Raw genomic sequence first — 24048 nt, 5'->3', positions numbered from 1 at the left:
CATACTCTGACTCCTCAGAATAAAGCAACTTAGTTGATGTGGGGAAGTCAAGTATTCTCAGATGAGCTGAAATGTAATATAAATCTTAAAAGAATGATTCTGAGAATACCAGGAAAAAAAGGAAATGTTAGACATAAAAAATACATGAAAAATCATGAAGACAAAATACTATGAATGATATGTTGAGAGAAAAATGGAATTTTGACATGAATGCACATAAGGTATGGGGGCCACAATGGAGATGAGGCTGGAAACGTAGGTTGAAGGTAAATTATGAATAAGTTTTTGGACAATAGGATTTTGTATCTCTTCCTGACATTCAACAAGGAGAAAACAGAAATTGGGGTGGTCATCAGCATTGTTCACCAAATACTTCTGGTTTTTCCTCTTTTCAGAGGGTAATATTGCAAGTCCCCATTTCCTTGAAGTTAGGTGTGGCCATATGACTTGCTTTAGCCAAAAAATGACAGCAGAAATGACATGCATCATTTCTGAGTGGGACCTCTTGAGCCAGGGTGCAAACTCCATGATCCCTTTCTCTATTCAGGGTGACCATAGAATCACAGAGTAGAGACAGAGCCTCTCCTGGCCTGGGTACCTGAGTGAGGATGATGCAGGGCAGAACATGCCGCCCAAACTGTTACAGTTGTCTAGCGGAAGGGAGTAATGACCCTTTACAGTTTTAGGCCACTGGAATGTCTTAGGTCTGAGCTGTTCTCTTTTCTTTCCACAGCCTACCTTCTTCTGACCAATATGAACATCTTTAAACAATGAAGCAAAATGGCTACAAAAGCAATTATTCAGTGCCCCTGTAACTTGTGATTTAGAATATCCACAGGAATACTTGCACAATACAGTTCTTTAACATTGTAAAAATTATTTTCAAATAAAACATGAAAAGAAGAAATAGATCAGACCATTGGTGCTCTGAAGTCTCTAATCCTAGGTAACTTGGCAAATATATTAGGTTTAGTCTGAGAGAATTAATAAATCATGGTGTCAAATGTGACTACACAGATCTGTCAGGAAGTTATTTGATATAGTTTACTTCAGTATCAAAATTGAACAATATAATTTATCTGTGTCTTTAGGAAAGTCCTAACATTTCAGTTTAGGAAAGTCCTAACATTTCAGAGTGATATATTATAACAACACTTAAACTGTTATTTCTGCAAGTATATATTATTTTATAATACAAAAAGATGTCTTTCTGTTGTGATCAACATGTTTGGTACAAATAACATATTCTGTCTCTCGTTTGCTGTGCCAGGGAAATCCTCAAGGGATATAAACCCTAGGCCAGTACATAATAGCTTAAAGAGAAGTGGTAAGGAAAGGTAAACATATAAAAGGTGGCTGTTTTATTTTATTCTCTCTTATTAGGAAAAGCAGTAGTGCACCAGAATTTGTATACACTGTAAATCTAAGTCTATAGTATTGATGTTTGTAAAGGTTCAGCAACGGAAGAGAAAAAGTCCAGATCAACAAATTAAGTTGTATTCACACTGATTGGCATAGGCAGACGCAATCCTATTCTTTCTTTCCACCAGTAGTACCAGGGGTCACATCTTGGAGGAAAATGGAAATCTCTGCATCACAATTGGCCACATTCCATTTGGTACCCAAACATGATTTACCTAAGTAGTTATGAGTATGACACAGTCAATTTAGCAAACACAATGGTTTGTTCAATAACATTAGCTGTCTATGAAAATATCCACACCTGTTTTATAACATAAATATTGTAAGATGTAGGTGTAATTAAAATTTTAGACAGTGTTTGACTTAATAAAATGCCAAGAATCCAATAAAATTATGTGTGTATATATATATATGTATATAATAGCTTTTCCATAAAATATAATGAGTAAAGAGTAAGATGTTTTTGTTTTTCAGGATACATTGTTTTATTTATATGGAAATAGGCTTTGGTGGTCAAAGGCTAGTCAAACATTATTCTTAGTTTAAGGAAAACAGTATCTTAATAAAATATTAGAGCAAAGATGAAACACTCAAACACAGCCTACAAGACTCTACATGAATTCATCACTATCTGATTTAATTTCATGCCATTTTCTCCTCCTTCATTTTTATTAAAATGCATTAGTTTCTATTTCCTTTAGAAACCAACTCTCATTTCCACCTGAAGGCTTTTACACTAGGTATAGCCTGAAATCTTCTCATAATTGACTCTTGGCATTTCACTGTCTGTTCCAATGTCCTGTTGGAAAGACTGTGACAATTAGAGTCCCTCTTTGCCTGTCCACTCTCTCACTAGGGTATTTTCTATTGATGTTCTTTTGATGAATTATCGCTATCTGGGAAATTTCATGTTTATTTAATAGCTTATTATTTGACTTCTACTAAAATAGCAAATATTACAAAGGCAAGAATTGTCTCTGTCTTTTTAACTATTCTATCTTTATGTTCCACTTATATTTGTTGAACAAAAAGAATTTTTTTCCTTTATATTTCCCTTAATGATTTTTTTATTTTTCCTTTATATTTCCATGCATTTATTTTATTAGTGATTTTTAATATATTATATATATTCTTACCTTTTACCTTGCAACCACCCATATGAAATTTATAGCACTTTGCTTTCATATAGTGCTGATGTATATTTTCAGAAAGCTCATTTGGAACATATAGGCAAGTATATAACTGGTGTATGATTCAAAGTTTTGCCTTATGTCTTAGAGGTGGCTTTAACTATAATTTAAAATAGGATCATTATCTTTTATTCTTTATCATTAAAAGCATGAAATAATTTCTGAATTTCCTTTCTTTGTACTATTGAGAGCATCAAGCTAATTAGCTATATAGATCACTGACTTTTTTGTGGTGACTATATTTATGTGTGTTTATTAACTTTTGCTGGATCTTTCCATTTTAACATATTGGAAAAAAGAGGACCAGAAGGGTGGATATACCTTATCAAAATGTATGTTCTTAGTGAATCATAAAAAATTGTTAATACTTAACCAATATCAATATGATATTTTTACTGCCGTAATAATCACCTCATATAAATTATTACACTATTTTCTGAGTTATTAAGACTATAAGGTTAGAAAGCAGGGAAAGAAAATATCTAGAAAGTGACTGGTTTTCCTTATTTCCATAGTCAAACAGTGGTAAGGTTTCCTCTTGGAATTAGATTTGAACTGGAAAATGCAGAATATGGTTTTTATACATATAAGGAAGGAAGGCAACTCTAGTGGAAGAAATATCATAAATTGATGTATAGAATTACTATGGAAAGATGAGAAATATAGATTATCTAAAACATGGATCGTACATAAAGATGTTAATATAGTTGAGGTATTTTAAAACATACATGTTTTGAATTTTATTTTTCAGGAAAATGGGGAGCCATTAATGTCCTCTGAGAAAGAAAATATAGGAACAATCTTGTGATTTTAAAGTAATAAATGTATGCCAAATTGTTAAACCAATAAAGGAAATGATAATTAATATAATGAACACTGCCCAATCTTTGGAAAACCAATTTAATAGTGATATGCAAAGACAATTAGAAGAATAGCAATAAATAATAAAGATAATTAAATAACTATTGCTTTGTAGAGAGATCAAAGTGGGTACTGGAGACTTGAGTGAAGATCGTAGGTATTTCTGTTTGGATTGTAGGATCAGCTGTTAGGACAAGTGGAGAGGAGACTGTCTAATTAGTCCTGGATTATATTACAATGGTAAAGTGTGAACAAAAGGAAGCAAACCAGCTATATACTAGCTGGTCTCTGGAGGAGAGTGGTTAGAATTGAATATAAAAATGTAGCCATCTCGGGCATGAAGGGAAGCACCATAGTACTGAGTGGTATAATTAATCTGAATGTCAGATAGCCCTGGGAAACCCATGCCATAGACTAAAATCAGAAACATACTGAATGGTAGTCCTTTCAAAGATACTGTCCAATGATAACAGGTCTTTTGCCTGAGGATGAACATAGGTAAGAAGTAGATTATATACTTATGGATATTAAATAAGGAAGTGTCCCAGATGTGAGCTGGGGTTTAGTGTGGGATCCCCAAAATAGTAGGAGAATGCTTGGCAATCTGAAAAGATGAAAAGATAGTAAAGAGATTTTAGCCAGTCTGAAACCAAATCCAAGAGATTGAGCCAGATTCAGGGGGCCAAGAGAGTGCTAAATTTGTAGGCTTGTGTCCTTGAGATTTTCTTTGAGCTAGAAAAATGAAAATATATTACTGCAAATGGACCCCAGAAAAATAGGTTTACTTCCAGCTCCAGTATCTGCCATAAATCATGGGCTTCATGATTTCTGTTCGAACTTTATCAGATAGTGAGGCTGAAGGTATTGAAATATATCCAAAATTGGTTTAGATTGCTCTAAGAACTAAGATTGAGTGATGAAAATGGGTGGAAAATTAAGTTAAAAAAAAATGAGGGCACTGACAATAGAAGCAGTGAAAATAAAGAGCAGAAGATCAATGCCCAAGGAACTGTGAAGACATTAACAATGGAGTAATCAAGTAGGTGTACATTTGCATGAGGAAGACTGAGAAGAAAGAACTGGCACCACGATGTCCTCAGCTTAGTTAATGGAAAGAGTAACCAGAGATAAAAGTCAACAGAAGAAATCAGTTTGGTGGTGGAATGTAATGAGTCAAATACTGCTTAAGGCAAGTTGAAATATGGTTCTGCTTTCTAATGTGCACCAGAACCACAGAAGCATAAGTAAAGATAAAGCTTTCTGGAGAGAAAAAGTGAGAACACAGATACAGGACAAAGTATGGGGAAGAAACTTATGATGTGACACCATGTAGGGTTGACGAAGAGTGAGAAGAGTGAACATTGGTACAGAGAAGCCATGTTCAGAAAGAAACAATGATCAATTCATGATATAGCTTGAAAAGGGAATTTCACTCATGACTGAGTAATTGAAACTGATAAAGTGAGGGACTAACTGAGTCAAAACTGAGAGAAATTTTTTCACGTGGTATGTGTAGGGCCATTATTAACTTATAAAACAGTTTCTTGGGGTCAATGGAGAGAAATGTCAAATGTTAGAAGGTTATCAAATGAGTTCAAAAGGTAAGAGAATATAGAACAGCAAGTGTGTGTTGTCCTTATTGTAAGATTGAGTATGACAGGGAAAGAGCCAGAAGTGCAGGTCATCTGAAAAATGTGAATCAGATAGACAGCCTTGGAGCATGTTTGTGGACAGAGAAGGAAAGGCACAGACCAAGACTGAGAACCAAATGGAGGGAATTACATGTAGAAGGAGTTCAGTAGCTAGATCCAACAGGGGTCCTTACATACAAAGTAGTCTTGGAGAGGAACAGAGCAGATGAGAAAGAAGAGAAGGAATAGTTGGGGGGTGGACAGGCCTTCCAAGATAGTGAAAGGAAACTCAAGCAGCTTTCTCTGGATAGCATCTGCCTTTTTACTTAAGCAGAGGTCAAGAAGGAATTTCTCTTAGGAATTGAGGATGAAACTTTTGAAAGTTGAGATTAATCATTGTTCTTTGGAAAAGAATCTTTGGGGAATTTAATTGGGAATTAACAAGTGATAAGGGAACTATAGGCTAACACTAATAAATTTATTATATATTCTATTCTTAAGCACTTTGGCCACTTTTTAAGATAATGTTACATGGTCAAGATAGATTGAGTCTCATAATGAAAGTCCATGAGTTGCTCAAAATGAAGCTTTATTTTAGTTTTCTTTAAAGTTCTATCGTAATAACATTTTTAGAGACTTTTGTTTGCTTTATCACAAGTGATGACGTTTATCCCAAAGTTTATAGTTGCTTATTTATTTCCTTAATGTCATTTATGTTTAACTAAGTAATTTACTGGCTTATTTTTATGTTATATGAATTTTAGATGGGATATAACAGTCCCACCTTGTGCATGAGGAGAATGTTCCAAGACCCCGAGTGGATGTCCAAAGCTATAGCTGGTACTGAACTCCATATGTACTCTGCTTTTTCCTATACTTCTATACATATGATGAAGTTTAATAAACTAGGCACAGAAAGAAATTAACAATAACTATCAATAAACTTGAACAGTTATAGCAATACACTATAGTAAATGTTGTGTGAATGTGATTTCTCTTTTTCTCAAAATACGGACTTGTACTGTACTCACTCTTCTGGTGATGATGTGAGATGATAAAATGTCCACATGATGAAATGAAGTGAAATGAATGACATAAACATCTGGATGGAGCGTTAGGTTGCAACTGACCTTCTGATGATAGGTCAGAAGCAGGATCATCTGCTTTCAGTCTGCAGTTGACCTTGAATAACTGAAACTGCAAGAAGTGAATCAGCTGGTAAGAGGGGACTGTACTGTGTTTTCCTGCCATTATTATTTTATCTCAAGAGATTACATCCCTTCCCCTCTAAGCAGACAGAAGATTTTGTTTGCCGACCTACCTTTAGTGATCTCATGAATCATCTGACTTTCTCTTTCTCTTCTGGCCTCTCCTTTTGCTTAAGTATTACCTCAGGTGGGTTTTCAATAGGACACAAATTTTATACATCCCCGAATGTTTGAAAAGGCCTATATTGTCCCATTGGTCTTGATTAATAATTTGAATAACATGGACTTGTTGGTAAAAAATATTTTCTTCATAACTTGGAAGGCATTGCATATATTTCTCTTCTGTCCCTCTTAATCATATTCTATTTATAGTAGAGACAATGGAGATTCTGAAAACACCTGCAGTAAGAGATAGCCAAATGTAGCTCAAATGAAAAGTATGATTTATTTATATTTTTAGCCGCAATATGCCAGTAGATTGTGTCTTTTTTGTTCTTTCCTGAATGAAGATCTACTTAGTCTTGATGATTGTGTATTGGCATGGTTTTATTTTGCATCTTTTTTGGGGGAGGCAACTGATATATTCTTAACAGTATGGGGACACTAATTTCATAACCATTAAGAACTATAAGTTGTCCACTTCCTTATGAATAATCATGTGAATTTTGCTTATTATAGAGTATTCTGGCAAAAAGATTCTGTATGAATTTAAATTCTATTTTGTTACAAACTAAAATGCATTATATCTCCTGTTTATCTCATTTGACTTGGGACACATATTGAAACTATAAAACAAAACCTTGTAATATATCAGACATTACTTAAGCTCACATTACTGAGTTTTAAAGGACTTATCAAATATACCCCAGAAACACGGGCATAAATAAGGATTTAATTCAGTCTGTGTTGTGTACCACAATTTCTATTTGCTAAATATGTTAGAAAAGAAGAGAAAAAGAAACTATAGCTGCATTTTCAAATAGTTTAGTCAGTCCCCTTTTTTTATTTTCCTCAGTGAGACATCTCTAGGCAGAAATAAATGTGTGTAGTAATAGGTATTACTAGTTTCTGGCCAAGGTATTACTAGTGGGATGGCTGTTGTTTCGTGGAAGAATTTCTGAATGGGATGTAAGAGAAAGCATTTCCCTGCCAGGCGTAAGGTAAATTATGGATGCACCAGTCTCAGTATGAAGTGGGCTATCAGGCCAGAGAGATGTTTGACAAGACATGAAAGGGAAGCCACTGAGAGCAAAGGTTCAGGGATTTGTTTAAAAAGTAATTTATTTTTGGCTTCATGCCATCTTTGAAATTTTCCCCCAGGCAATAAACATTAGAAATTTTATTATCATTGCCCCACTCTTGGCTTCTTTGGGAATCATATAGCTTGTCTCATTGTAGCCTAGGGCTGCCTTGATGGCTTCCTCCAGGAATAGTGACCCTGCCTTGCAATCAAAGTCATGAGGTTAATCTGGTACTTGGAGTGGCTTTCCCCTCAAGATCCTAATTCTTACATTAAATTTTATTTTTTTTTTATTACCCATCTTCCTCGTTAAAATTCTTTGCATTAAAGCCTTTCGAATTATAGCATATTCTGTCCCATGTTTTCTGAGTGAGATCCTGGGCATGTGCTTACATTCTCCACTAGAGATCCTTTGGAAAAGAAATCAGAATAAGCTCCATTTTTCCCCCCATTTCATTATTATCCCTTAGTGATGAGACCTACAGCAGGTTAGTCAGATAGCCAGAACTGTCTTGTAACTGTCTTAGTACTATTTTATGAATGAAGAAGTTCTGTTATTATTTTTTTAATTGATAGTTTCTTGACCAATGCTATCATTGTGATAGCATTCCTTCTTTAAAAACAACCTTTTCGACAGAACATTACAGGAAAATGAACAACAAATCCACAAATACTTTATTTTCCTCAAAGAAAATACTCTCTTTTATTATATACAGATTTGTCACCAATAAATACTAATAAAATCACACAAGTCAATTATGTGATCTTGTATTTGTAATTTTATGTGTTGTATTTTCTACAGTTTCATTATATTTTAGGAAGATAATACAAAAGAAAAATGCATAGTAATTCAGATGAGAAATGAGATTTTTCTCCAGAAAGAAAGAAAGTAGGCAGACAAAAGTGGTACGATGTTTGTTCTTGTATCCTAGAGATGTCACTGAGTGTGTATCAGTCAGGGCAAGACTGGCAAATCCAGTTACTCTGGTTGTTGTCAAAGGCAGATTTAATAAAGAGAACCAAAAACAGAGCAATTAGAGGAGTTGGGGGAATGCAGGCCAGCCACTGCTTCCATGAATCAGAGATTACAGAGACCATATGTGATGATCTCAAGTATTTGCAGCACCAAGGTTGTTCAGGAGAGTTTGGGAATCAAAAGAAATCACCAACTGATGATATAAGTCACCTAATTAGAACCTTCCTCATTGCCTCCCTAAAGTATCTAAGAGTCAAGAGATTTTTGGGTAATGTAATCTCAGGGCTCACCCAGTGATGTAAAGCAAAAGCCAAAGGGAATAAATGGCAAGAGGCTGAGCTGATCATATGAAATGTGCCAGGGATGGGAGCTCAGCAGTCCTCATCAATCTTATTTTAAATATGTAGTAATTCCAGTTCACAAAGGCTTAATGGCTTTGAGTAGTGAGTGATACCTTTTGTAACAATTCATACAATGTGTTTAATTAAATACATTATATAATATGTAAATATGTATGTGTGTGTATATAGAGATATGTAACAGGGAGAGAAATCATTTCTGATAGGTTTTATACCATATAATACATGCATTTTTATCTCATGTAATCATTAGTACAAGCCATATATTACAGATGAAGGAACTGACATTAAGAGGAGGGAACATGCCCCTGGGTGCACAGCTAATAAATGGTGCACAGCTAATAAATGCCAAGTTAGGATTGGAACTCAGATTTTTCTCACTCCAAAGTGTGTGCTTTTAACTAGTGACATCTGCAGATGGATGCATTTCAAGAGACACGCAAGATAATCTATTGTATTAAAGGAAACAAATGTTATTCTTGTTATTAGTATTTGTTTCTATCCTTAAACATTAAGAAAATGGTTTACTTATATTTCATATACAGTTGCCATGAGAGCTCACACTTGGGCCATATAATACCTTCTTGTTTTGGAAGATTCCAAGGGAAGAGCAGAAGCTCTCAAAATCCATATAGTTCGCAGCTGTGCTCACTTTCTTCTGCTACTTTTGTTGTGGTTCTATCTGGTGCAAGTTATCATGGCTAAGACTATTTTAGGAAAAGAAGAGGTTCAAATACTCCAAACTTTACAATACTTTGGAATCAAATGTGCTAATGTTACAAATATTTTATACAATTATGAAGTCCTCCAGGTAACCCAGGGTGAGATAATTTAGCCTTTGCATTTTAGAATGAGTTGTATGAACTTCCATTGCTGGCTAAAAGAGGGTAAGCTCATTACAACTTCAAAATGCTGGGTAAATATAAATAGAAAGTACCTAGAATAGCCTTCTACTCTAAAAAGTAAGGAAAATCAAGATGACTACCTAGTAAAGTCAAAAGTTGAAGCAGCAGCCTATATGGGCCGAGTCCCTAGGGGTTTTTTGTTTTGTTTTATTATGTTTGTTTTTCTTTTCTAACTTCTGGTCCTGACATTGACCTGAGGATGAAAGCCTGGCAAGTTTGCCTGGGTGACAGAATCCTCAAGGCGTCTTATCTTTTTGGACAAAGAACCAAGAATAGGAGCCACTTTGAGCAAGAGAGTATGAGGGTATCCTTCCCACTACCTCTGCCTTTTACACTCTCCTGGTTCTGGCCCAAGGCCAGAGGCAGTCTCACTCACCAAGCTGCAGCAGCCAGAGCAAATGAAAGAATTTAGTGTCTAGGGTATGATGTTTAAGACAGTATTTAAGCTGAGACATCTTGGCAGGAGAATGGGGAAGACGCTGGATCATGAGGTTAATTGAATAAATAATTAAATTACCAAACAAAAAGCTACATAATTGGATCTCAGTGAACAAGAAATTGGTACGAGGTGAAATACAAAGGAAAAGCAGAGGCAGAACTATTCCAGGCTGGGAAGGTCAAGTCAAGGAAAATAGCAAACCCTTATATGGCCCTTACTAATTTTGAGACACTGTTCTAATTGCTTACATAGTTAACTGGTATAATTATCTTAAAAACTCTGTGGCAAATGTATTTTCACCATTAACATCCTCATTTTCTTAAGGATTTATTTATATATTTAATTAAAGAGAGAGAATGAGAGAGAGAGAGAGAGTGCATGTATGAGTCAGGCGAGGAACAGAGGGAGAGAGAGGGGGACGGAATCTCAAGCAGAATCTCAAGCTGAGCACAGAGCCCAGTGTGGGGCTTGATCTCACACTCTGAGATCATGACCTGAGTTGAAACCAAGAGCTAGATGCTTAATTCACCAAGCCCCCAGGTACCCCAACATCCTCATTTTAAAGATAAGCAAACTAAGAGACTAAGAGATTACATGTTGAAATTCACTAGGAAGAGCTGGAACACAGTCTATGCAGGGGACCAGCTCTTGTTCTAAGTATAATATTACATGGGATGACAAAGTACTAGTCAGTAAAGTAGTAAGAGTCTCAGCTTTTTAAGATGTATTTCTAGTTGTCATGTGGTCAGTAGATTGAAGCCAGAGAAGAATGAAATGGCAGGCCAATAAACCCAAGAGATGGTAATGATCAAATAAAGGGTCAGCATTGAAATCACAGAGAAACAGATGATTCTGGAAATATTTTGTAGGTTGACCAATCTAGCCTCCTAGTAAATTACAGGGAAAGTGTCAAGGGCAATTCCTAGGTTTCATGCTGAGCAATTAGTTGGGTAGGCATGACCTTTACCTGGAGATGAGAAATGATAGACCCAACCCAAGCCAGTTTGCGGCATATCACATGACAGAGATCGAAGACATTTATATGTTATACCCAAATAAGGGATTACGTAAGTGAGCATCTCAGAAAAACACTTCAAGGCTGGAGATGTTAAGTTTAGGCATCAGAAAATTTTGATGACATTTACAGCAGTAAGAATAAATTGATGGCATGAAGGAGAAGGATAGAATGAGAACTTTTTTTTTTTAAAGATTTTATTTATTTATTAGAGAGAGAGATGGGGAGAGAGCGAGCACAGGCAGACAGAATGGCAGGCAGAGGCAGAGGGAGAAGCAGGCTCCCTGCCAAGCAAGGAGCCCGATGTGGGACTCGATCCCAGGACACTGGGATCATGACCTGAGCTGAAGGCAGCTGCTTAACCAACTGAGCCACCCAGGTGTCCCTAGAATGAGAACTTTTTAGAAGTCAAAAGTCAAGCCCTTACTAACTCTAACATGGAGAAGGTGATAAAGGAAGTATTTCTGGCCACAGAATGTTCTGGCTTTTCTTTTGTTTCTTAACATTTCCCCACTCATTTCCTGATATGTAATCTAGTAATGTGATGCTCTCAGGCTATTCTTGTACTTATAAATCAGTCCCAAAGAACAATGGTCATGGTTGATCAATGTTCCTTAGAAGTTAAATGAAACATTTAAGCAACTGGTGAATAATATCCCCCTGGAATACCTCTAGAGTCCATTCCTCCATGACCTTGGTTTTGCACTTCTTCTACAGAAGCATCGGTTCCCATAAAAAAAGAAGCCACAACCCAAAGATAGTTAAATAAAGGAAAGATCTCCAGCGGGCTCTTGGGTTTGTATGCACTTTGTTGTGGAAATGCTGGGCCATTCGGTCCTTAATCTTAGTCTGCCAGTCTGACAGCTTTGAAATTGCTGCAGAAAAGTTCCCTGAAAGAGATAAATCAGTATATCATCTGCATAAAAAAGACAATGCATCATCATGGTAAATAAGATAACCAAATGAAGCATAGATACTCTGGAGAAACTCTCCTGGGCAGGCTCAATAATAAGACCTGGGATTTTAGGAAAGTGGAAGAAAACAAAAACCATAGGAATACAAAGTAATGCACCTTTCATCATTAAAGTAGCACACATTCAGACGCGTGTGCACGAGCACACACACACACACACACACACACATACAAATGGAATCATGGGCTTCAAACATTCTGAAAGTGTGAAGACACCCCGAGTGTGAAATTTGTTATGGCATAAATAAAAATAAAAATCACAGACATAGAGTGAAAAGGTCAGCATAATAAACATAATAAGCTTCTTTCTCAGATAAGAAATCTTTTTAGGACCAAATTAAATTTGGCATTTCAATAATAATTGATTATATCTGATCCCAACATGTAAATAAATCTAATTTAAGAAATATATTATGAGACATAAATTGGAACTACCATACCATAATAAGTAGTAATATCTTTGTTTAACAACAGGGTGGGTTTGAAAAAGAGCAGAAACCTGCTTAATTGTCTGAAGACAAGGAAACTGCTCCGTTCCTGGAAGGATAAGTAACCAACTACCAGGTTTCCCAACCCCTGCTCCCTGTAAGGGCCTATTTAGCCAGAGCGGCTCCATCTTGGTTGAACAGCCATTTTGTTGTTTATGTAGTAAAACTTAAACTGACACTGTCCCCTCTCCCCCTGGGGGAACTTAATTAAAAGCAAGTCCGGGAAACCAGTAAAATGTGGTTGACTAGTCCCTGATAACAGAGCCCAAATACAAGGGTGAGTCAGGTCAGGTAGAGATAACAGAGCCCGAATGCAGGGATGAGTCCGTCCAGGTGGGGACATCCAATTGGTGGAGCGAGCATAGTGTCTCCCTAGCTAAAGTGTGGGCCCCGCCTTTTGGGTGCCTTTTGGGCACCTTTTGGGTGCCAATTCTGACCAAGGTGATAGGCTAGTTCAAATAGCTACTATGGGGTGAATTGTAATTCAATTGGCCACCCAATTGACCTAGCATACATCACATGTGTGACCTAGCATGACTGTGCAGCTTTCTCTGTGTGCTGCAATCTCATTGGCCACCCGTGTGTGGCCAGGCCCAACCACATGGCCATTGCTCTATAAACGTTAGTCTGTGAGGCTGGGAGTCGCTCGCTCTCTCTGTAAGAGGCGGACCCGACCGGTTGGTTTGATTCTTGATGCTTGGCGCGAAATAAAGCTTGCTTGACCTTCGCTTTGTATCAGTCTTGCTCCTTTGATCATGGACCTAACACTCCCGAGGGCTGTGCCATCTCCCGTGAGCTGTCACATGCGCCATATTGGCCGCTCAGCATCAGAGTGGTTTTGTGCTCCTATTCATGTACTCTTGGTGATGAAAGGCATTTTTGAAATTTCAACATAAACTGTGGAAACTGGAATAGGCAGGCCAGAATCAGTAGATGATTCAACGTTAGGAGAAAAATTGATGGTAGCCAGAGGTGGTCCACTGCAAAATGTTCTCCACTTTCCTTAACCAGAAAAAAATTCAAATGGTTGAAATTCAGCTCCTGGGTTGTATCTGAGAGAAGAATTAACACTGGAACTACTATTGTCATCATCTTTTACCTCACTTTTCCAGAAACATTATACACCTTTTATAAAAACCAAATACACATCTGGGGAATGTGACAATGCCCTAAGCTGGTGGCTAGGGCCGCGTGACAAGAGCGCGTGTATGCTGCTGGGCACAAGGTATCAACAATGAAGTAAAATGGGTTTTAAGACTATGTTTTCAACTGTGTAATATAATAGCATGAATACATCTTAAAACTGCCAACAAATGCTATGCTTAGACAACACTAATATTTATGATGAGGGAACAGAAGGCAAGCTGAGGGCAAAGCAGAAGCTGACACCCCACAAACCGCCCCTAGATGGGATAAGTGTGCCATTCCTCAGGCATTCCGGGCTGCCCTAAGGCTAAGGAAAGGAAAAACAAATAGTTAACTTATAGAGATCACAATCCTGCAAGACAGGAGTCTCCCTCATGTACAAATGTCTTAGCAATCTACGAGAACAAAGCATTTCTACCAAGAACCTAGCTTTCAGAAGGAAATATAGATAAAATCAAATGTCCTTATAACCAACCTGCAGCCCACTAACAGATAACTTGAAGCTGAAGGGGGAAGAGTCTATTGTTCTTCCAGGAAACTCCCAACTATCTTAATATTAATGCCTTGCCAGAGGGAAAAGCAACCTTAACTTAACAATGGCAAGGCCTCGGGTATCCTGTGTGAGTCTTCTTTAACATATGAAAGTTCTTTTGAACCCTCCCTTTCCCTTACCTCCCCCAAACCTATAGTATAGAATCAGCTGCCCCTCAACAATCCTGGCACAGCTCTTTCTGCCCATGGGTCCTGTCCCTGTGGTTTAATAAACTGCCATTTTGCACCAAAGATGTCTCAAGAATTCTTAAGTCATTGGCTCTGAAACTACACCTATTTTCCAAAACTCCATCATTTAGACAACTCATTAACATTGTAGGGGAAGACAAACTGTATTTAAAGAAAACAGCCAGTGTATCTTTAAGGAAAGAAAATATGTGGCATCCAACTCCAGGAACACCTGAAATTCTAGAACACAGTAGTCAGAAGTCTTCAGCTAGTTATAAGGTATATAGTGTTAATTTCTCTTCTCACATCCATGTTTTCCCCTCCTTGGTCTTGCACTGTGATGTAGATAAATTGGATTTCTCAGTATCCTATCCTGGCACAGAATACCCAAATCCGACATCCTTTTACTTCACTTTGACACTCCCTCTCATTCACCAGAGCACATACTAAAGCTTTGCCTCCCTCTAGCTCATTTCCTCTGAGCCCACTCTTTTTCTGCTATCAATGCATAATTGCATTTTGATCTGTTGAATGCAAGTTTTAGAATCCAAAGTTTGCACTCAATTCTCAGCTCTGTTATGTAGAAGAAATGAATTCTGAGCTAAGTCACAGAGCCTCTCTACATTTATTTTCTGTTAAGTGAGAGCGGTAGTAATACTAACATCAGAGTGGTAGTGAAGATGAAATGAGGAAATGCATATGAAAAGTTTTCTACATCTGAATGTCATTGTTAGTAATGTGCTACTGCACTTAGGTATGGATGCCCTTTAGGAATAACACTAATTTGAAAATTTCAGACATAGTAGCTGGTTAATAGTGGGCTTCTTGTGAAATTCCAGAAGCTGCATGCTGGGTTTTGGAAAAATTTCAGGGGTAGAAGGAGATCCACCAAACTCTTCAGTGTGACAGCTGAAAACAAGATGATATTGTGGGTATCATTTATTTTCCCTATGTAGTAATCCTTGACCATTTTCGTTATGTTTGAATAATTTCCCTGTTTATGAGTTGGCTTCTCTGCAATCCAGAAAACGTGTCTGGAACTTCAACTCAAAAGGGAGTTGAACTACAGCTCACGTCTGTAGATTGTGAATGTAGGGCCATTCAAAATTCATTTTGATTTCCAGGGTAGGAGTGGCTGGGGCAACCGATGATGAGGCAGCAGCAATGAAAACCTTGTGGCACAATCCCACCTTCAGGCAGGTGGCAGCAGTCCTGGCATCTTCCACATGCCCCCTTGGGGTGAGAGCAGCCCCCTTGATGCTTCTCCAGTTCAACTTTGTGTGTTATTCCTGGAAACCTGGCCTGAAGCTGGGTTCTCACAAGCCAAACAAATTGTGAGCCTCCCAGTATTCTTTTGCTAAACACCATTTCTGCTTAATCAGCCAGATTCAACTTTGATTCCTGGCAACCGGGAAACCTGACTAATTCATCTTTTCATTGCCAGTTTGCAACCACTGAAATGATCTCCAGAGCCAGGGCACAAGCTGCAAGGAATAAATGCACAAAGGGATTTGGAGTAAAGATGAAATGAAGAGAGAAGCACCCAGCAACTCATTTTAATTGGAGCAGATGTGCCAGAGAAAAGAGGCTGTGTGTGGCGCTCACTCTTTCAAAGCCTGATAGGCTCAGTTACCCACAATTAAGTAGGAAGACAACGAGTGAGGCGTGTGGTTAGACAGGACACAGCACAGATGCAGAAATTCTGTCTGGAAAGAAGCTACATCCGGGTGTTCACACCGTCTTGGGCAGCTGCGCTGGAATCAAATCAGCAAGGAGCTGATTTCGTTCTGAGAGTATTACTGCCAAAGGCACAACCAGTCTGGACTAAAAGAGACCGTGACCATTAGAGACATAAAACGAACATTGGTCCCCGGTAGTCCACAAGCCAGAAGCATACTGAAAAAGACTTTCATCCCCAGAGAGGTCATTTAATCCAACCTCTGATGTGGCCAAGCAGAGTAATGGAACAAGAAGAGCCTTGAGAAGTCACGGGTGGGGAAGCTTTCAAAGAACAGCCGGAGCTCAAGAAGCTTCCTCATCCTCGAGGTAAAGCAATCAGACCCGGGGTTCACCGAGTGGGTTTGCCATGAACAAATAGTTGTTATTTCTTACCTGTTGCTCCCCTTTGGGGATGAGCGTATCCATTGTGGCCATCCTACACCTGTCCACCACTGTATATTGGGATTAAGAAGGAGAGGAGAGCTTCCGGGTCCCCTGTGTTCTAAAGTCTCAAGTCCCGGAAGACATTCCTGTGAACTGGGCGTCACTTGAAGGTCTTGGCTTTGGTCTGGACTCAGTGACTGCATCAGACCTTTCAGTGATCTCTCCTGAGGAAGAGGGTAGTGTGCTCTACATAGAGGCGGGGCAGTGAACTTAATATTTTGTGATCAAATGGGTAAATGGTGACAGTCAGCACTGCATTGATGCTGCCCACAAATGCATTGAACTTTTCATCAGAGCAATGAAACAATGAAATAGCCATGTTCTCCATACCCTACAAGAAAGATATCGTCAGTAAACTTCTCTGACCAGTGAAATGTGAGTGAACATGTAAGAATCGTTTTGGGGAGGATAGTTAAAAGTTCAATGTGCAATGCATTAGTCTCTCAAATACAATGACAAGTCTAAGTGCAATCTTTACACATGTTTGGAAAGAAAATAATAAGACTGGTTAGAATACAGGCTTAAATTCTAATTGACACACACAGATAATAGTGAGAACCACAACACATGATTTACTCTTCTACTTTTTTTTTTAAAATTAATTGATTTATTTGAGAGAGAGAGAGCATGAACAGGAGGGACAGATGGAGAGGGAGAGAGAGAATCTGAAGCAGACTCCATGCTGAGCGCTGAGCCCCATGCGGGTTCCATCTCCCCACCCTAAGATCACGACCTGAGTCGAAACCAAGAGTCAGGGACTTAACTGACTGAGCCACCCATGTGCCCCTCACTTTTCCACTTCCTATGTACCCATGCGTAAAATCTACACCTACATGCAGAAAAGCAATGGATACAAATGGAAAGGTCTTTCTGAATTAGAATGACTTTGACAATATAAAAAATTATTTTAATTGTGATTTTATTTATAATGTTAATTTATCAACTCCATAAAAATGAACAGGAGCCCTTCTCAGCCAAGTGTCATCCTATATTCACAGATAGTATCAGCTTTTGAGACTCCTACGTACTCACTCATTTAAATAGTCCTAAAGGCAAATCTCTATCCAACCTTTTCAGAATTAATATAGGTTTTTATTTTTCCAGCTAGGTAAAAAAGGTAAAAGATATAACTTTATCAGGAAAGTCAAAGAACATGTACTTCAATTTAAAAAAATCAAAATTAGAAAAAAAAATCAAAACCAAAACAAGACAAAAATGATCATAGAATTAGGAAATGAAGGAACGATAATGTTTTGGTCGAAGAAATGTCCTAAATAAAGTAAACTAAATGTTCATATCTCTGAATTAAAAAAAAAAAGACCCAGCAAAACCTCATTTATCATTTTGATACATGCTTTGAAAAGATACCACTGAGAAAATTCCAAGCTTGTGAATTGCACTGCTCCCCTTAGTTATGTTTATTTTATTTTGTTCTCTAGATTTTTCATTCTAAATTTGATTTTCAAAGTTTAAACTGCATGAAGACATCCACTCACAAGTATGGAATTTATTTTCTAAGTTAGATAGGTTATAAAATGGTTAAGGTCCAAGTTAATGATGAACATACGTATTTATGTGCTGCTTCTTAGGAAGAGTGACTCTCTCACATTAGTCTAGATGATACCAATCTCCTCCATCAGTCACGGAGCAAACCAAGTTCAATATAAACGTCAACAGAAGGAAAAGGCATTATTAAGGGGAAAAATGAGGTTATTAAACAAGCATCAGGGAGAACTTAATTCATTCAATAAAACAAAAATAGTTTTTGAGACCAGGTCAGATACAACACTTCAGTAGCTGGAGCTGTGACATCCAGCATGAGAAGAGTTAAAAATCAGTTCTTGAACAAGTCTGGTAAAGTTGTTAAGATGACAGGAAATTAGACTGCATTGCTAGTGTGTCAAAGCAGGTTCCTTTTGAAGGCTCAAGCTTTGTCCTCACATAGATACTCTTTCAGATCTGAAATTCTGGAAATTTCTAACCACCATTTCAATATCTGACCAATTAAATATGTGATCCATTAGTTAAGTGATGTTACTATGGGTAATACTGAAAACGACCTTGAAAAGTTGCAAATAGGAAAGGAAAAATGGCAGATATAATGTCATATTTAGAGAAATACAACTTTAAAAGATATTCCTAGGGAGAAGGTCTCAGAGATAAAAGCATAAGCTGTAAAGAAAATAGAATTCACTACAGAACATTGGTTCTTAACCAAGGGCAGTTTTGACTCTCCCCACTTCCCAATCCTTAGAACGTTGGGCAAAGGCTGGAGACAATTTCGTTTGTCACATTGAGTAGAGGGCAGGAAGGCTGCTAAATATCTCATAATACACAGAACAGCCCTCAAAATGAATATTATCCAACACAAAATTTCAGAAGTGCAAAACTGAGCAACTCTACTATGGATAGTTCCAGAATTCCAGAACTGTACATATTCAATACAATCCCAAATCCAAAAAGAAAAAGGATAATAGCTTTTGGATATGTCCAGAAAAGTTTCTTTAAATACAAAAGGAAGATCATTTTCTTCTTGGATCAATCATAGAGTATCGTATCTCATCAAAACACCATGAATGAGGATGAGTACTTTGGTTTTAGCCAGACCTCAGCTAAAAAAATCATTTTTTGTAAATAGGAGATTTTTGCTGTGGGCATATCCGCAAAAATCTCTAACCCACTAAAAGTAGACACTGTGATTTTAGCAATGCTATAAAGAGAAAACGACAATATTCAGAAAGACAACATAGAGCAAATAATAGCAATTGGTATTATTATTCTCATCACCACTATTTTTATGAGATAATATAAGCCACTCTAATCCTGTCCACTTAAAATTGGAAAAGTAGAAAACATACTGATAATGTCCTAGTGGACGTTACCAATAAGAAATAGAAAAAAAATGCATTATTGTTTTCAAGCCTCACATTTTCTAACTGACTTGACTCCTTTGAGAAAGTGTCCTCCATGTAGCAGCAAGGGAAACTGACCTAGAGTAAACCTGTCTCCCATATGAACCCAGAAAAATAGTGATTAAGTAGGTACATGGTGTATTTTAAACTGTTGAAATTCTTTGATGCGATTGGGGGAATGTGTGTCATGTACAAACCCTTAAGAACCCCAGCGAGTCATACTTTCTACAGTCACTTCCCCATGCACTGGAGTGGGATTTGGGACTTGTGTCCCCCAACAGAATATGGTAAAGATCATGTGTCACTTCCATGTTTACGTTACATTATAGAAGGCTCCTTCTCCATCTCTCTCAGCAGATTCTCTTGCTGGCCTTGAAGGAGCAAACAGCCATCTTGTAAGTTGCCTGTGAGAAGACGACCTGACAAGAGTCTACAGGCAGCTTCCAGGAGCTGAGAGTGACCTCTAGCCAACAACCAAGAAGAAGCTGAGACCTTCAATCATACAGCCAAAGGAGAATAGAAATGAATTCTTCCCCAGTCAAGTCCCCAAATAAGAACACAGCCAGGCCAGCACCTTGATTTCAGCTTGGGTAGGCCCTGAGCAGAGGACTTGGTTAAGCTGTTTCTGGATTCCTGACCCCAGAAATGGTGAAATAAGAAATATATGTTGTGTTGATCTAATAAATATGTGGTAATTTGGTATGCAGCAATGAAAAGCTAATACAGGGGGAGTGGCCCATAATATAAATAGTGTCCCTAAAGTAGAAGTAAAAACTTGAATAAATAACATATAAAGAATTATAAATGAAACTAGAACATGAAGGAGATTCATGGTTCATGGATCCCCAACAATTAGCCATGATAGTTTTATGTTCTTAGTACACATACACACACACACACACACATTCACACACACACTGGTTTATAGGAGACCAAACTAATCACAGCTATGAAAATATTTTATAATTATTTTACTAGAAATTTGCAACTGGATCTCCAAATTATATGTTTTTAGCAAGAATTCTATATCCTATGGATATAAATGAGAGTCAGTAAAGCCAAAGTACAAAGCAGAAACTCTTTTAATTGGCAATACTACAACATATTATCATGCCAGTAATCTGATGCAATATATGAATACCTAAGTTATTAATGTCATTATAAGTATTATAAGCACATGAAAGTCAAAATGAAAAATTAGAATGCATCTATTCATTATCAAAACATAATATCAAATTAAATGGGCTTAGGAAAAACCTTATTGCAACTGAATAACGCTGAAGTCAAGGTCAAGCTTTAAAGGAGTACTTGCTATGTTATACTTACATTTTTCATCAGTGGCATGGGAAGGGTGTTTTAATTAATTCAAGGAATTTATTATTTATGGAATTATATATAAATCTGAAAGAAAGTCATTTAACCTGACGGCAGGAGGAAAAAAAAAAAAAAGCATGAAGCACCATTACATTTCTGCAGGCCCTCAGTGTGAACAGCATGGGGAAGGCAACTCTGAGAGCAAAGTGGAAGATGCCAATTGTCTGATGAAGACAAGGGCGTTACTTCTCGCTGAACCTCCCCAGGTCCGTCACAGGCTTCCCTTCATCACATCTAAGTCCAAAGTGGAGTTCTGAATGAGGACCTGCGATGTCACTTGTCTGAGAGCTTTTAGGCCCTAAGTTCTTGATTCGGCTCATAATAATATAATTTGGGGCAATATTTACATTTTACAGGTTTGTTTCATACAAATGCTTAGGCTATGTTTGATGACACGGTGACATGTTTTTGCTATTGTAATTAAAACACATATCCAAATAAATAATTAGACAAAAAAGAAAGCCTCCCTAATAATTTTTGACAGGATAAATAGTGGGTATAAGGATTTGGTCCTGGAACAAGAATGAAAAGAACCATAGAGGAATAAGTAAATCTGGATGAGTTATAGTTTCTTGTTATACACACATACACCCACACCCACACACACAATATGTACACACACACACACATATATATACACATACACACATATATATACATATACATATGCATCTATACATACACATATACATACATATACATATGTGTGTATATATATGTAATGTAGGAATTAACTTAGATAATGTTTACAAAAATGTCAGGTGTTACAAGCGGAATGGAATTCTTCAGGGCCACTGGGTAGCTCAGTTGGTTAAGTGTTTGACTCCTGATCTCAGCTCAGGTGATGATCTCAGGGTAGTCAGATCAAGCCCTGTGTCAGGCTCTGTGCTGGGTGTAGAGCCTGCTTGGGCACTCTCTCTCCCTCTCCCTCTAACCCTCCCCCTCCACACACCCCATTCATGGACCCTAGCTCTCTCTCTCAAATGAAATAAAACAAACAAACAACAACAACAACAAAACAGAATGGAGTTCTTCAGCCATTACTGTTATTGTTGGTTTTACATCACCCAAACTCTAACCTAAACCACAGCCATCATTTACTTTGATACAAATGGTTACCACCGAGACCTTTCACCATATACTGCACTTTGAAGGCTTTCTATAAAAACATGGTTTTAAAGGAATACATTCTTTTCATTTAAGATGCCAGGGTCATAGAGGAACAGAGCAGATTGCATGTCTTCTTCCAAGTCAGTGCTACGGTGACCTGAAAGTTTTTCTGGTGACAAATTACTGCAGGGCAACCAACCTCAAAGGGAAGAAAACCCAGGGTAATAGGACTTTGAAGATCTCTGTGAACTAGAAGATCCAGGATAAGGCAAGAGACTAAAAAGCAAAACCTAGTATAGATAAGAGCCAAAACCACTGAACTGTCCTTTAACATTCTGGTCAGTCCTTCCCTGGGAAAGTACAATGTTTGAGAACAGCGGCTCCCTCCCATCTTGGTACAAAATGAGGGAAACATTGGGTCACATGACACAAAATACTTTCATGATGGCTCCATAATGACAGAAATGCAAGGGTGTAATAACAGCCCATTTTAAGGATGTGTGAGTTTCCTAGTGTCAAAGTCAAATTGTTGTGGCTTTAGTAGTATTACCAGTTCTACCAACATACGACTTTACATGACTCAAATGAGGTGGATAAACAAATTCGGGGGATCCTACAAGGTAATGCCTGGTGTAGTTCTCTCCGCCTTCTGAAAGTGCAGTAGTGAAATGGCATAATTCTCTGACTCTCTAGAGTGTCAGAGTTTAATGGCATTTCACAGCCGTGGCACATCACATTACATTATGTTCACAGTGTCACCACAAAAGCCCCAACACCATAAAGTGATCACGTCACATAATGAGACATACAAACCCAATGTAATGTGACATACAAGGAAATCAATGCAGCATATCACTAAAACCACCCCAGTTTGCAAGGGGGTACCTATGGGCATTTCAAATGAATTTACAGATCATTCATTTCCTACATAATTCTACTGTATTTAATTTCTGTGCATCTGCAGGCTTCCATAGAGAAATCTAATGTTGAATTTGCAAGCTGTGCAATTGCGCGACCATATTTCTCTTCCAGAGGAAACCAGGAAGGAAAATGTAAATATGTAGCATAAGCTATTTGAAGGAATTTAAAGAAGGGCAAGTATTTCTTTTTAAAAGGCTGTTCTCTTTGAAAAAATTGTGTAAAGGACTGTGCATTTCCTAAATGAATTAGCACAGTTCTGACCTTTCAACGTGAAAAAAAAAAAAATTAGAGGACTTTTTTAAAATAAAGAAGTAGTAATTATAAAAGGATTAAAGGTAGGATTTATCAGGAAAGGCTACATAGGACATGGAATGCTGGATAGAATTAGACACTAAGGCAATAAGAGTTCCTCAACAATAGTCTCTTATTATAAGAGAAAACACTCCCAGATAACACTACCCCAAAGTTGGGCAACAAGTTACTTTAGGAACTCTCAAGGACCAAACTTATAGTACCAAATCATGGCAATAATGTCTTTGCATTTTGCGCAAAAAGGGCAATAATAGTGCTTTCTCAAATATGTTGATGAGCTAAATCCCACATCATGTTTAGTCAATACATGGACAGATGGAGTTAATGTCAATTAGAGAGTTTAGATTTTGGGGTGCCTGGGTGGCTGTCGGTTGAGTGTCTGCCCTAAGCTCTGGTCATAATCCCAGGGTCCTGGGATTGACCCCCAGGTCATTGGGCTCCCTGCTCAGCAAGGAGCTTGCTTCTCCCTCTCCCTCTGTCCCTGCTCCTGTGCTATCTCGCTCACTCTATCTCACAAATACATAAATAAAATCTGAAAGAAAGAAAGAAAGAAAGAAAGAAAGAAAGAAAGAAAGAAAGAAAGGGAGTTAGTTTAGGTTTTGCTGGTGTATCTGGTTAGGGACATTTGAAACCAGGAGCCATTGACTTGCAGGGTGGAAAACATGGTGACCAAAAGCATTGGA

The sequence above is a fragment of the Neovison vison genome, chromosome 5 (assembly GCF_020171115.1).
Source record: "Neovison vison isolate M4711 chromosome 5, ASM_NN_V1, whole genome shotgun sequence".
In the NCBI taxonomy this organism is placed as follows: domain Eukaryota; kingdom Metazoa; phylum Chordata; class Mammalia; order Carnivora; family Mustelidae; genus Neogale; species Neogale vison.
Note: the sequence above shows the minus strand (reverse complement) of the source record.